Genomic DNA, 12,229 nt, shown 5'->3' with positions numbered 1-12,229 from the left:
CCCTCCAGATTCATGCATGTGTGGCGTAATCTCCAAACTCTTTCCGTTCCCCTCACCACCGGCTACAAATCTCCTTCCCAGCAGCCTCCACACTTCCCGAGAAATGTCTTCACACTGCCGCCTCTCAGAGGGAAAAAGACTGACCTTGACGACAAGTCCCCTCTCTTAAACGCAGATTACACCAAATCTTTCTCCAGCACACACGCTTCCAGAAATCCATTTTTCCACCTCTGATGGTTTTATATCTCAGTGGCAGCTATTCAACAGCACAGGACACTCAGATTACAGTCAAATTTACTGTGAGGCAGCATAAACACTTCTTTATCTCATTAGGCATGCATGGATTCATGAACATGAATATTCAAATGTTCATATGAATATTCACAAAGCCCGGCTCAGTTTCTCAACCTTTACTCTTTTCTTCTTTCTTCAGTCGCACACACTCGCTAATCACATGCATAAACAGAGGCAAGCGGGTGTCTTTTGCTTGAGTTTTCTAACAATTACAACCCAGCATGCATCAGCACCTTGTGTTTGCCACCCTGTATGTGTTAGGGGTTGAAATCAGTGCTGTTCTGATCTCATTTTTCTCTGATTGTAGGCTAGCAGCAACGTTCAGCTGTCAGAGAAAGCAGATATTTTAATAAATCACAGAAAAAGCCATTGCACAGAAACCATCTGCCCGTGTATGAATATTACCAGTCGATCCTGACAAGACCATGCACATATTACTGACAGTAGCATTAGCATAGTCTCACATGTAGTCTGGTCTGCTTATTTGTTCCAAGAATCGCTCACTTGACTGACATGCCTGACATGTAACGACCAATCACAGCTCGTTTTTATACGCAATGTCTACGGAAAATGGAATATAGGTGTTCAAGCATTTACTTACTATTAGGCGTTTCGAAAAAACACTGGATATGGATGAGACGGATAGACAGATAGATATATATTACAAAGCCGACAGCCTTAAATATAGTTTTTCATATAACCCAGTCCACGTGGAGTCAATGGATGTCATACTGCTATTGTGTATGTTAAAATAATTCAAGCAAAACAAGAGATCTCAGTTCATCACATGCTTTCTCATTTGATGGTAGCACAAAAAGTCTTCAGTTCATCATATATGAGGACAAGATCATCGCATGGCAGACACAGACACACACAGTTGGCTATATCTAATATTAGAGCGAGAAGTAAGATATTATAATAGTAGAGTAAAAATGACTATACTTAAATCATTTATATTCTGATTACTAAAAATCTTCCACAACAAGCCAGACAGACAGACAGACAGACAGACATACAGACAGATAGATAGACATACAGACAGATAGATAGATAGATAGACAGACAGACTAGATAGCTATAGATAGACATACTGACAGATAGATAGATAGATAGATAGACATACAGACAGATAGATAGCTATAGATAGACATACAGACAGACAGACAGACAGATAGATAGATAGATAGACAGACAGACATACAGACAGATAGATAGCTATAGATAGACATACAGACAGATAGATAGATAGATAGATAGATAGATAGACATACAGATAGATAGATAGATAGATAGACAGACATACAGACAGATCGATAGCTATAGATAGACATACAGACAGATAGATAGATAGATAGATAGATAGACATACAGATAGATAGATAGACATACAGACAGATCGATAGCTATAGATAGACATAGACAGATAGATAGATAGATAGATAGACATACAGATAGATAGATAGATAGACATACAGATAGATAGATAGATAGATAGACATACAGACAGATCGATAGCTATAGATAGACATACAGACAGATAGATAGATAGATAGATAGATAGATAGACATACAGATAGATAGATAGATAGTTATTTTAGTAGATCAAGTTAAACTAAATGAAAATAAGAAATAAACAAATTAAATTAAATTAAAAAGCTGAAATAGTAGACTTTATTTAATTTCAGTTAACGTTAATTTTAGTTCAAATAATGAAAATGTTTGTTTTTAATGGTTTGGGCTTTAGTTTTAGATTTAGTTAAACATAATAACCCTGATTCATACTGTAAAAAATTTAATTATTTTACTGTACAAGTATATGTATTGTCTTCCTTGATATACATTTCCATCATAAATCATTAAATAATTAATACTTTGTAATTCCAAAAACCATAAAATATACCATTGTATTATTATTTAAATAAAGATTAAATTATTAAAATTATTCATACAAAACAATATTAGTCCTTATGGCAAAAAAAGCAGTTAAATATATGATTTTATTTTATTTCAATACATTTTTTATTATTGTTGTATTTATTTATGTATTTATTTACCTTGAATGCAGTTGCCAGTGTTTTACCGTAAATCTAACAGGATGTTTTTATGGTGTGTGATCTGACAGAAAGAGGCAAGAGAAAATGGACATTGAGCTCAGAGACAGAAATTGAGCTCCTAACTTTTCCCCTGTTTTTGGAGGAAGAGATTCACACATGCAGAATCTAGAGTGTCGTTTGTCTTCAGTCATGCGAAATGCCGTCCGTCAGTTTTACTGCAGCCTGGTTTCCTCTCCGCACAGTCACGATAAATGATGGAGAACAGAAGCAAGTCGAGGAAAAAGAGAGAGAGAGAGAGAGAGAGGGACGGCTGTAAATGTTTCCGCACAGATACGGCTTTCAAATCCTGGCTTATGGGTTGGAATTCATATGCTATTATTCAGAATGACAAACCAAAATAATACAAGGTTCATTTATCCTTCTACACTGGGCGGATCTTTTTTACCTCATGGTTTCTGAGCTGCAGAGGTGCAAGAACAGGCCAGCATAAAGCAAGCTATTTTACAAGCAATTACATCGAAATAGCCATTACAGCATGTTGGATCTAAAAGACTCAAGACTCAGTCTTCGTAGGCTAGACTTTTGACTATCAGCATAAATACTAGTCCACACTTCAGTCCATTCTTCCGCCCGCTCTTTTCTCAGCACACACTTTACACAATTAATTGCAAAATAAATTGTCAATACAAGGTCTTTCAGGTACAATGCTGAAATTCTTTCTCACACACAGATAGATAGATAGATAGATAGACAATCCCACAATCCTCTCAAAGTCAAATACTATGAAACTTTGAATAGCTTTCAAAGACACACACAGGTAGACAGACCCTGAATAACATAAAGCCAGCCAATCAGATTAGAGCTGGGCAGGTGATGCGTGAAGACCTGTGGGTGGTCAGCGGGCGTGTCGTCTGAAGCCGATACGTGTCAGTGGGAGTGTTTGTTCTGCTCCGGCTGGGTTAGTGGGCGCGGGACGCATTTGGACGTCTCCTGCTGGCCCTTACCGTTCAGACCAACCCCTGTAAAACTCCCACAGAAGCTGCTGTCTGTCAGATGTGCTGACATCCCTCACCGCGCTCACAGACTGTCAACGCGGCACCTCTTTTATTCCGAAATCAACTCTATTTCTTTTCTGGCACATTGGCTTTAATATGATTTAAAGTGTAGCTGCAGGAGACGGCAGTATGCTGAGGAAAAATACCATGCCAGCACTTACATAACATCACAGAAACACAAATCACTCGCTCTGCAGGAGAGGCTGAGTTGTACTCACGGGCTGTAAACGCTTCTCTGCTCTTTAGGACGGAGGCTGGTTCACAGGGAATCGCACAGAAGATGGAGACACGTTCTCTCCCGGGTCCACATTACCCTGTCTTAATGTCTCCTCAGTGGAAAATCCCACCACAGATGAAACTACAATGAGAAAAACAAAGCAGAAGAGAATATTTCAGAACTAACGGCACAATAGCACTTGGGTGCATTTTATTGGATTGTACCAAATTTGCCTCGGTGTCTTTGAATATATATTTCATTTATTAGCCGCATTCGCTAAGCCAGCCAACACTATTGGTACTATTGCTCAAATTGAGGGTTTGGGATTTGAACTGGGTATTGAAATTTGAAACATATCTCAACCTGCACCCTACAGACATGATTGATATCTCAAATTAAAGGTGTGTTATTATTACTTTCTTCAACTTTCTTCAACTATGGAAACTTTTTGTTAGTGTGGACTTGCAGTCTTAAAACACTTTTCACACTCATTAGCTTAATTTGTTTACTAGGAATGTCCTATTAGTATTCTCCTGTGATGAATTGTCTTTTTTGTTTTGTTCCAAAAATGTTAAAAATGTAATTTCACAATGGTGTTATTTCCACCAAATCTCAAATTACACATTAACAGCACATTAAACATGTCTAACAGCATTCAGTGCATAGTGGAAAAGCATTTTAAACATTTTTGGGTAACACTTTATTTTTTTTAATGGTCCCTTTTGAACATTCTGTTGACTACAAGTAACTTTGCAACTACATGTCAACTTATTTTAACCCTACCTACCAATACTCTACTAACACTCTAATGAGAGTTAGTAGAGGCATGTATGCAACGTTACTTATAGTCAACAGAATGGGTTAAAGGGACCATCAAAATGAAGTGAAACCCAATGTTTGACTACAGCTATAGCATTTTAAATGCACAAAATTAAATAATGTTTTGGACAAAATTTCATCTTGATTGGAAATGATACACAATATGTTCACAAGTATAATTTACCTTCATTTTACTTTGTTTTCTTTACATATAACATGTCTCACATTTATCTCAAACTCTGTTGTCTCCTACTTTTGAAAAAAGAATATAAATGGCGGGTAAGGGTGTGTTCACACTTGTAGCTCAGTTTGCTTGGTTTGTTTGGTCCAGACCCAAAACAACAAAAAAACATTTAATCCTGGTCAGCTTAGCGCTCACATTGGCATTTTAACACCGAACCTAAAGATACTGAACTTAAATACATAGGGATGTGTTCACAACCCGATTGGTCGGCTTTTATTACATATATTTCAGTATGTCACAGCCTTAGCAACTGCACACACCGCCCTACCGCACAGCAACATGTTAAAACCCCTATGAGCAACTTCACAACCACATAATAACCCAAAACAGCAGCCCTAATAAAGTCCCTAAAGAAATATTCCTTTATTAACACATCCAGCACGTATATTTTAAATTGAACTACATTACATGGCTGCGGCAGTTTTGACCGTTCCTCAAGGTTTAACAGCACTCAGTATATTTTAAATGAGACCTGCAGTATTATAACTCATAACCCTTCGGTTTGATTGGCTCTGCTGTGAGCGTTCAGCGTTACTGATTGCCTCCGCCGGGAGGGTCTCTTTGTCTCCTCTTGGCCACACAATTAGAGTTTTCCCATCTCTGATTGGGCGCGAGGTGCGACCGCAGGGCGTAATACAGGATTCTCACACACACTGCGAGACCACCCTTCGTTTTCAGAGCCAGTTTCCCACTGCGGCTTCATCTCCACCTGAATCCCACCAGCACACATCATCAAGGACACTTCCTGTATTACAGCATTGCACTGGGGGTATTTTTAATAGCCCTGAATGTGCAGAATTTATTGAACACGAAGGCTTGTTTATTACAAATTTGTAAGATATCATTACGTTCTCCACTGTGATTTAACTTCAAAAGACCAAAATGTAATATTCTACTAATGCAATCTATACTTAGGCTCTCCCAAAAGACAATTTAAAGTTTTTTTTTGTGTGTGAAAACAAAACGCCTATTTAGCTTCACAAGCAACCAGCACAAGCCTGGACCTGGAAATTCATATTAAGTTCAACAGGGCATCAATATCTCACCCTCAGCTGCTGAAAGTAAATCTCATAACACTGAGAAGTACAGCTTTCTTTTAGTAAACAAATAGCTGTTGGACAAAACACTGTCTAACACTAAAGTTAATAAAAATACATGCTGCTTAAAAACGGAAAACTGTGTTAGCAAGACTGCAGTCACAGCCAAAATCATCTATAAAAATAGCCTGACTGGGTTTGAGAGAACAAAAGCAGGACCGGATTAACCATATGGGCATTTGGGCACATACCCACTGGCACCACGTTCAGAAGGGCAACATGGAAGGACAGAAAAATGCTAAATCGATGTGATAAACGTACAAAGCCCCACACATGACATGCGGACCACAAATATATATCATGGCCACGAATTAAGAGTTTGTTCCCTCGTTTTAGTAAATCATGGCCACGATTTACGAATTTGTTTTATCGTTTTAGTTTAAAATTGACCACGAATGAAGAAATCTTTCCCACAACTTATGAATTAACAAATCAATTCCCTCATTTTAGTAAATCATTGCCACGTTGACCTTATTCGTTACCTCGTTTTGAGTAAACAAAAACTAATTATTACAACGCGGCCACGATTTAGTAAAAAGAGGGAACAAATTCTCAATGGCAGAAACGCTTTTCCTTTGCGTTTTTCGCATACAAACAAAAATATTGTCAAAACAATCACGGATCCACGAAAACAACTAAAAACGCTGTATTCTGCTGCCAGGCCAGTAGTTGGCGATGTTACTTTGTAAAGAAACACAACGCACCTTTAAACTGAACACGTAATGAATGACGTCACCCTTTTCACAAATTCGCATTTTGTAGTTTACACAGAGACGATTAGAGAACGGTATTCTTGCAAATTGTGTAAATGAACGGCCAAAACACATAAAAAGATTTTCGTTTTTACGAACGGGCCCCCTTAATTCGTGGCCACAATTTTCTAAAACGAGGGAATGAATTGAAGGAATGAATTCTCAATTCGTGGCCACTATATCGTGGCACATATGTGCGGGGCTACATCTATTAACTCGTTAAGTTACAAAATTAATGTTGATAGCATATTAGCACAATTTGAGTTAGTTCTCTTTTATAAAGGCCCGTTCACACCAACAATAATAACTATAAAGATAACTATATTAGCGTCCATACCATCAGCCGATATCATTCTGTTTATTCTAAATGCGTATTTCTCTGGCACTTTAAATGCTCGAGCTTGTTACAACAGATTCTGATTGGCTGTCAGTGTTTTTATCGTTCATCAGCTGGATAAAATCGTTCTGAAAGTGATTCCAACAATAGCGTTTCTCTGTGCCGTTTTATTGTTATAGCTGTGGTGTGAACTCTGCTATTCTTTAATATTGTGAACAATTTTTAGAACTATATATTTTATCGTCATCTTTATAGTTATCGTCCTTGGTGTGAAGGACTTTAACACTAGAAGATAGATTATTAGTTGAGATTAGTAGGGTCTTTTTCTCAAGATGATAGTCATACAGCAAAGAAATTGTATTTTTTTTCCAAATCTAGTTATATTAAAATTAGCTATTTAGATAACCCAAATATATTTAGATTGCAAAAATAAAATTTATATATATATATTTTTTTTTTAATCTACAGGGTGGGCCATTTATATGGATACACCGTAATAACATGGGAATGGTTGGTGATATTAAAGTCCTGTTTGTGGCACATTAGTATATGTATATATCACCACCCATCTTGAGGAGTTTGCCCCCTCACATATACTAATGTGCCACAAACAGGACTTTAATATCACCAACCATTCCCATGTTATTACGGTGTATCCATATAAATGGCCCACCCAGTATATTAGCCATTTTTGGCAATTTTTTATAAATATTTTGAAATATATCTCACTGCATAGTAGAAAACCTGAAATATTAAAAAGATATATATTTTTTCTCTTTCAAGTGAAGACTAAAGTTGACTCTTTAAAAGGAGCGTGAAAATTACAGCTCTGGTTGGAGTCCAAAGAGAACAAAGGCTTTTGCTTTGCAATCAACCATTGGAGTCTGACAAAATAATTTCTTTTTAAAGAAACAATTCTTCTTAAAGCCACACCAGAAGGATCCGGCCCAAAAATATCCTGCTCTCCATATCCCGATGTGGAAATGAACCTGTGACCTGCAATAAGATCAAAGAAGCAATTACTGACTCATAAATTTACTTGTTTGCTGTGCCGAAAAGTCGAGTGGCATGCTAAGAGCCAAACCATGATCTCTGGATATTGGAAAAGCAATCAAACGGAAGTCTAATTAATGAGCTTTTGAGTTATTGCTCAACTTGACACGAATCCTCACGGGAAAGGAGTTTAATCTAATGCTGAGATAAGTCATAAACATTCTTACAGACAGAAGATGCTCTCTGATCAGTCGGCACAGAGACGATTAAACGCATCGGGATATCAGATGTTTTAGGAGTTGGAAATTAAAGCTCTTAAATTCTTCTTAGTCAGAATGCACGTGTGGCCCAATAACTTTTCGTGACGACAACCAAGAAGTCAAGATAGCTTTAGCTAGAGCAGATGTCAAGATATTCTATGAATAACAACTTAAAGTGCCAACACTTTACAATAAGGTTCCATTTGTTAACATTAGTTAACTACACTGCCCGGCCCAAAACAATAGAGTTGCTGTTTGGATTTAAAGAGGCAAATGCTTAAGAGTCTATGATTGGATCATTGTTGCAGTGATTATTATGTTTACAGTATATGTTTGGCAACAGTTCTTCTAACCCTAACTGATGGAGTGTGTAGCTTTTCATCTCAAAACCATGTAGGAAGACACATCATGATCATATTCCAGGATGACAATGTCAAGATTCCTCAGGCTCAAACTGTGAAAGAATGGTTGTGAGGATCATGAAGAATCATTTTCACACATGAATCGTCTCCTCTGAGTCCAGATCTTAATTCACTGAAAGTCTTTGGGATGTGCTGGAGGAGACTTTACAGAGCGCTGGACTCTTGCATTGTCAATACAAGATCTTGACCAAATATTGATGCACCTCTTGATGGAAATAAATGTTGTGATGTTATTTCATAATAATCACACCAATAATGATCCAATCATAGACTCTTAAAGGGATACTCCACTTTTTTCGGAAATATGCTCATTTTACATCTCCCCCAGAGTTAAACAGTTGAGTTTTACCGTTTTCGAATCCATTCAGCCGAACTCCGGGTCTGACGGTACCACTTTTAGCATAGCTTAGCACAGATCATTGATTCTGATGAGTCCAGTAGCATTTCTTTCAAAATGACCAAAGAGTTTCAATATTTTTCCTATTTAAAACTTGACTCTTCTGTAGTTAAACCGTGTACTAAGATCGACGGAAAATGAAAAGTTGCGATTTTCTAAGCCTATATGGCTAGGAACTACTCTCATTCCAGCGTAATAATCAAGGAACTGTGCGGCTGTACCATGAGTGCAGCAGGCGTAGTGATATGACGCAGCGCCTGAAAATAGGTCTAATAGGTTAGACAAACTTAGTCCCGGTCACGTTGGAAGAAGTTACCGAGCTGGGGACTATTTTCAGGCGCTGCGTCATATCACTACGCCTGCTGCACTCATGGTACAGCCACATAGTTCCTTGATTATTACGCTGGAATGAGAGTAGTTCCTAGCCATATAGGCTTAGAAAATCGCAACTTTTCATTTTCCGTCGATCTTAGTACACGGTTTAACTACAGAAGAGTCAAGTTTTAAATAGGAAAAATATTGAAACTCTTTGGTCATTTTGAAAGAAATGCTACTGGACTCGTCTGAATCAATGATCTGTGCTAAGCTATGCTAAAAGTGGTACCGTCAGACCCGGAGTTCGGCTGAATGGATTCTAAAACGGTAAAACTCATCTGTTTAACTCTGGGGGAGATGTAAAATGAGCTTATTTCCGAAAAAAGTGGAGTATCCCTTTAAGCGTTTGCCTATTTAAATCCAGACAGTGACTTTTTTTTCTTTTTGTTTGGCTGGGCAGTGTATATTAGTTAACATCAACTAACAATGTAAAAAGCAGTTATTAATTTACTAATGCATTGCTGTCTCTATTGTATCTGTTAATATTATTAAAGCTAACATGAACTAACATTGAACAGTTGTATTTCCATTTACTTAAGTTAACAAAGATGAATAAATACTGTAACAATTGTATTTCTCATTGTTAGTTCATCTTAGTTAATGCATGAACCAATGTTAACTAACTAATGGAAACTTATGGCAAAGTGACTTCCGAAGACTTTAAATATAATGCACGAGGCGTTTGGATTAATTTTATGATGCTTATGAAAAGTCCTACAGGGTTTGAAACTCGGGTGAGTAAATGACAACAAGAATATTAATTGCATGGTCCCTTTAAAAACACACAAACAGACACCCACCCACTGTAAACACAACACATCCTCATTGATCTATTTGACTGGATCTCTTTTAATTACTTAACAGCATTACGAGCATTTCTGATCTCCCAGCTGTCCCGCGTGTCACGCACGGGGGAGAGTGATTACCCCCCACCCCACGCCGAGCACCATTCAAAGGCCGCTGGAATCAAATGACACAATTGAGAGGTACGCCTCAATAATTCGGCTTTCCACTGCAAATGAGATCCTGTTAAAATACTGGGGAGAATTTAATTCCCCATCATTCCAGTTAATGGCCGCCGGCATTTTGTGGTAGGGCACATATGAGAATTACTCCATTCTTCTTCCGCAGTTACGGCCATCTATCAGTACCAGCATAATTATTCCCTGGGTGCCAGAAAGCTGACAGGCCTATTGCCTGTTCACTCTCCATACAATGGAGTCTAATCTTGCCAGTGTGGCAAGGCGGACCTCAGATTCTGGCACACACAGAGTAGAATGGGGCGGGACTGGAGGCGGGGCTTACAGACAATCAGGGGATTGTTGATTGGACTGTCAGGCGATGTGGGTGGAAGCTTACTATTAAGAGTTCTCATTCATCTCAATGGTGTGTGTTCGGCTATCACCTGAGATGTCAATGTGGCAAAAGGCCCTGATATACTTCAAGCGAAATCAAAGAACGAACTGCTATGACCTCATTTCGAACAAAATCAGGCCAAAACGAAGTTTGTTTGGAGCTCGTTTTGGGAGTTCGAAACAGCTTGCCAAAGCGAACGTTCCGGAAATGTTTGCTACGGCTGGAAAACACCTTTGTACTGCCATTGGTCCGTGGCGGTTACATAATAGATAGGTGTGCGCAGAGGCTCCGCCTTCTTTCACGAGGACATTTTTATGTTAATTTCTCTTGTTCAGTCCGTCGAGGTCAGACGTCCGCGGATAAAAAACAAACAAAACGTAATCATTTGAAATGTTTCCTTTGCATCTAACCGTTTAAGTACCATCCATCCATCCATCCAACCAATCAACCAACCAACTACTGAAAACCTTCAAACTTCAAGCTTTTAAAACTATTTCAATCTTAAATTCCTACTATTTTAATATTTCTGACTGGGCTTTCTCAAGCCAACATGAAAGATTGTCTACAAACTTTACTATTTATTTTATTACATTACATTATTTTATTTATTGCAAGCATTTTGAATGGCTAAAACAAGCAGAAGCAAGGTGCTGAAAACAGCCAGACAGGGATGAGATGATTAGGGCGGGGCTTAGCGCTGAAGCAGGGGCTGGTGGGCGGAGCTAAGAGTCAAGGAAGTGTGAGTAACAACTGCAGCGTGTCTGAAGGCAGAACTCGCTGGCCTCTTGCCCTCCTCCTCCAGGCAGAAACATTTCTATTCACAGCTGACTTCAACTCCCTCTGAACACCTGCCTTAGCGTGGCCGTGTTCAGGGGAAAAATGACATCCTCTACAGTTACCGAAAAACTCTGAAATCTTTCTCCTTGACAGGAGCCCTGCTGTGTTCTTTGCTCTCACGCTCGTCTGTTTGAAGTTCCACATTTTACATTCTCAAAGGGCATTTATTGTGTGTGACACCTTTCCAAAGATTCTGTCAAGATTCTCTGTCAGAGTATTTTACATGAAATACATTTCTATAAGACTTGATCAAACTCACCACTGCAATGACGCTGCTGATGAATCTATTAGAGAGAAGACAGATGATTCAGGAAGTCTGTTATCAAACATTAGTTTGCTAAAGAAGGGTGCTTTCACATTAGAGCTATATGTGAGGTAGCCATTTCATCTTCAGAATTTGGTTGGTTTGAAAACGTTTTTTTTTAAATCGGGTGCAGTTCGGTTTTAACCCTTAAAAAGTATATGATGCCAAATCAGTAAATCAGTGGTTCAATCTATAGATTCTGAATGCGAGATTAGTTTAAGTGAATCAGTTCGTTCAACTGAATTGAATGTCTGATGCATTTAAGAAAATCGTTTAGGTGCAATATGTAACATTTCAATGTCTAATTTATTTTAGTGAATCAATTTGGTCAAGTTCAAACCAAAATGATTCACTGAATCTTCTCACACAAATCAGTGTGTGATATTTTGCCATTTTTAAATAGCAAAACATACAGT

General features: G+C 38.2%; 1 protein-coding gene across 1 annotated transcript in view; it reads right to left on the bottom strand.

Moving 5' to 3' along the window:
* The window catches only part of lingo1a (leucine rich repeat and Ig domain containing 1a), a 78,940-nt gene that overhangs the window by 32,219 nt on the left and 34,492 nt on the right, over positions 1 to 12,229 (bottom strand). The window contains exon 2 of the mRNA XM_084398049.1: positions 3,622 to 3,761. The gene's annotated coding sequence lies outside the window, so the exon portion shown is untranslated. The remainder of the gene's footprint in view (positions 1 to 3,621; positions 3,762 to 12,229) is intronic.

This window comes from Rutilus rutilus, assembly GCF_951802725.1.
Source record: "Rutilus rutilus genome assembly, chromosome: 23".
Lineage (NCBI taxonomy): Eukaryota > Metazoa > Chordata > Actinopteri > Cypriniformes > Leuciscidae > Rutilus > Rutilus rutilus.
This window is presented reverse-complemented; position numbering and strand designations above follow the sequence as displayed.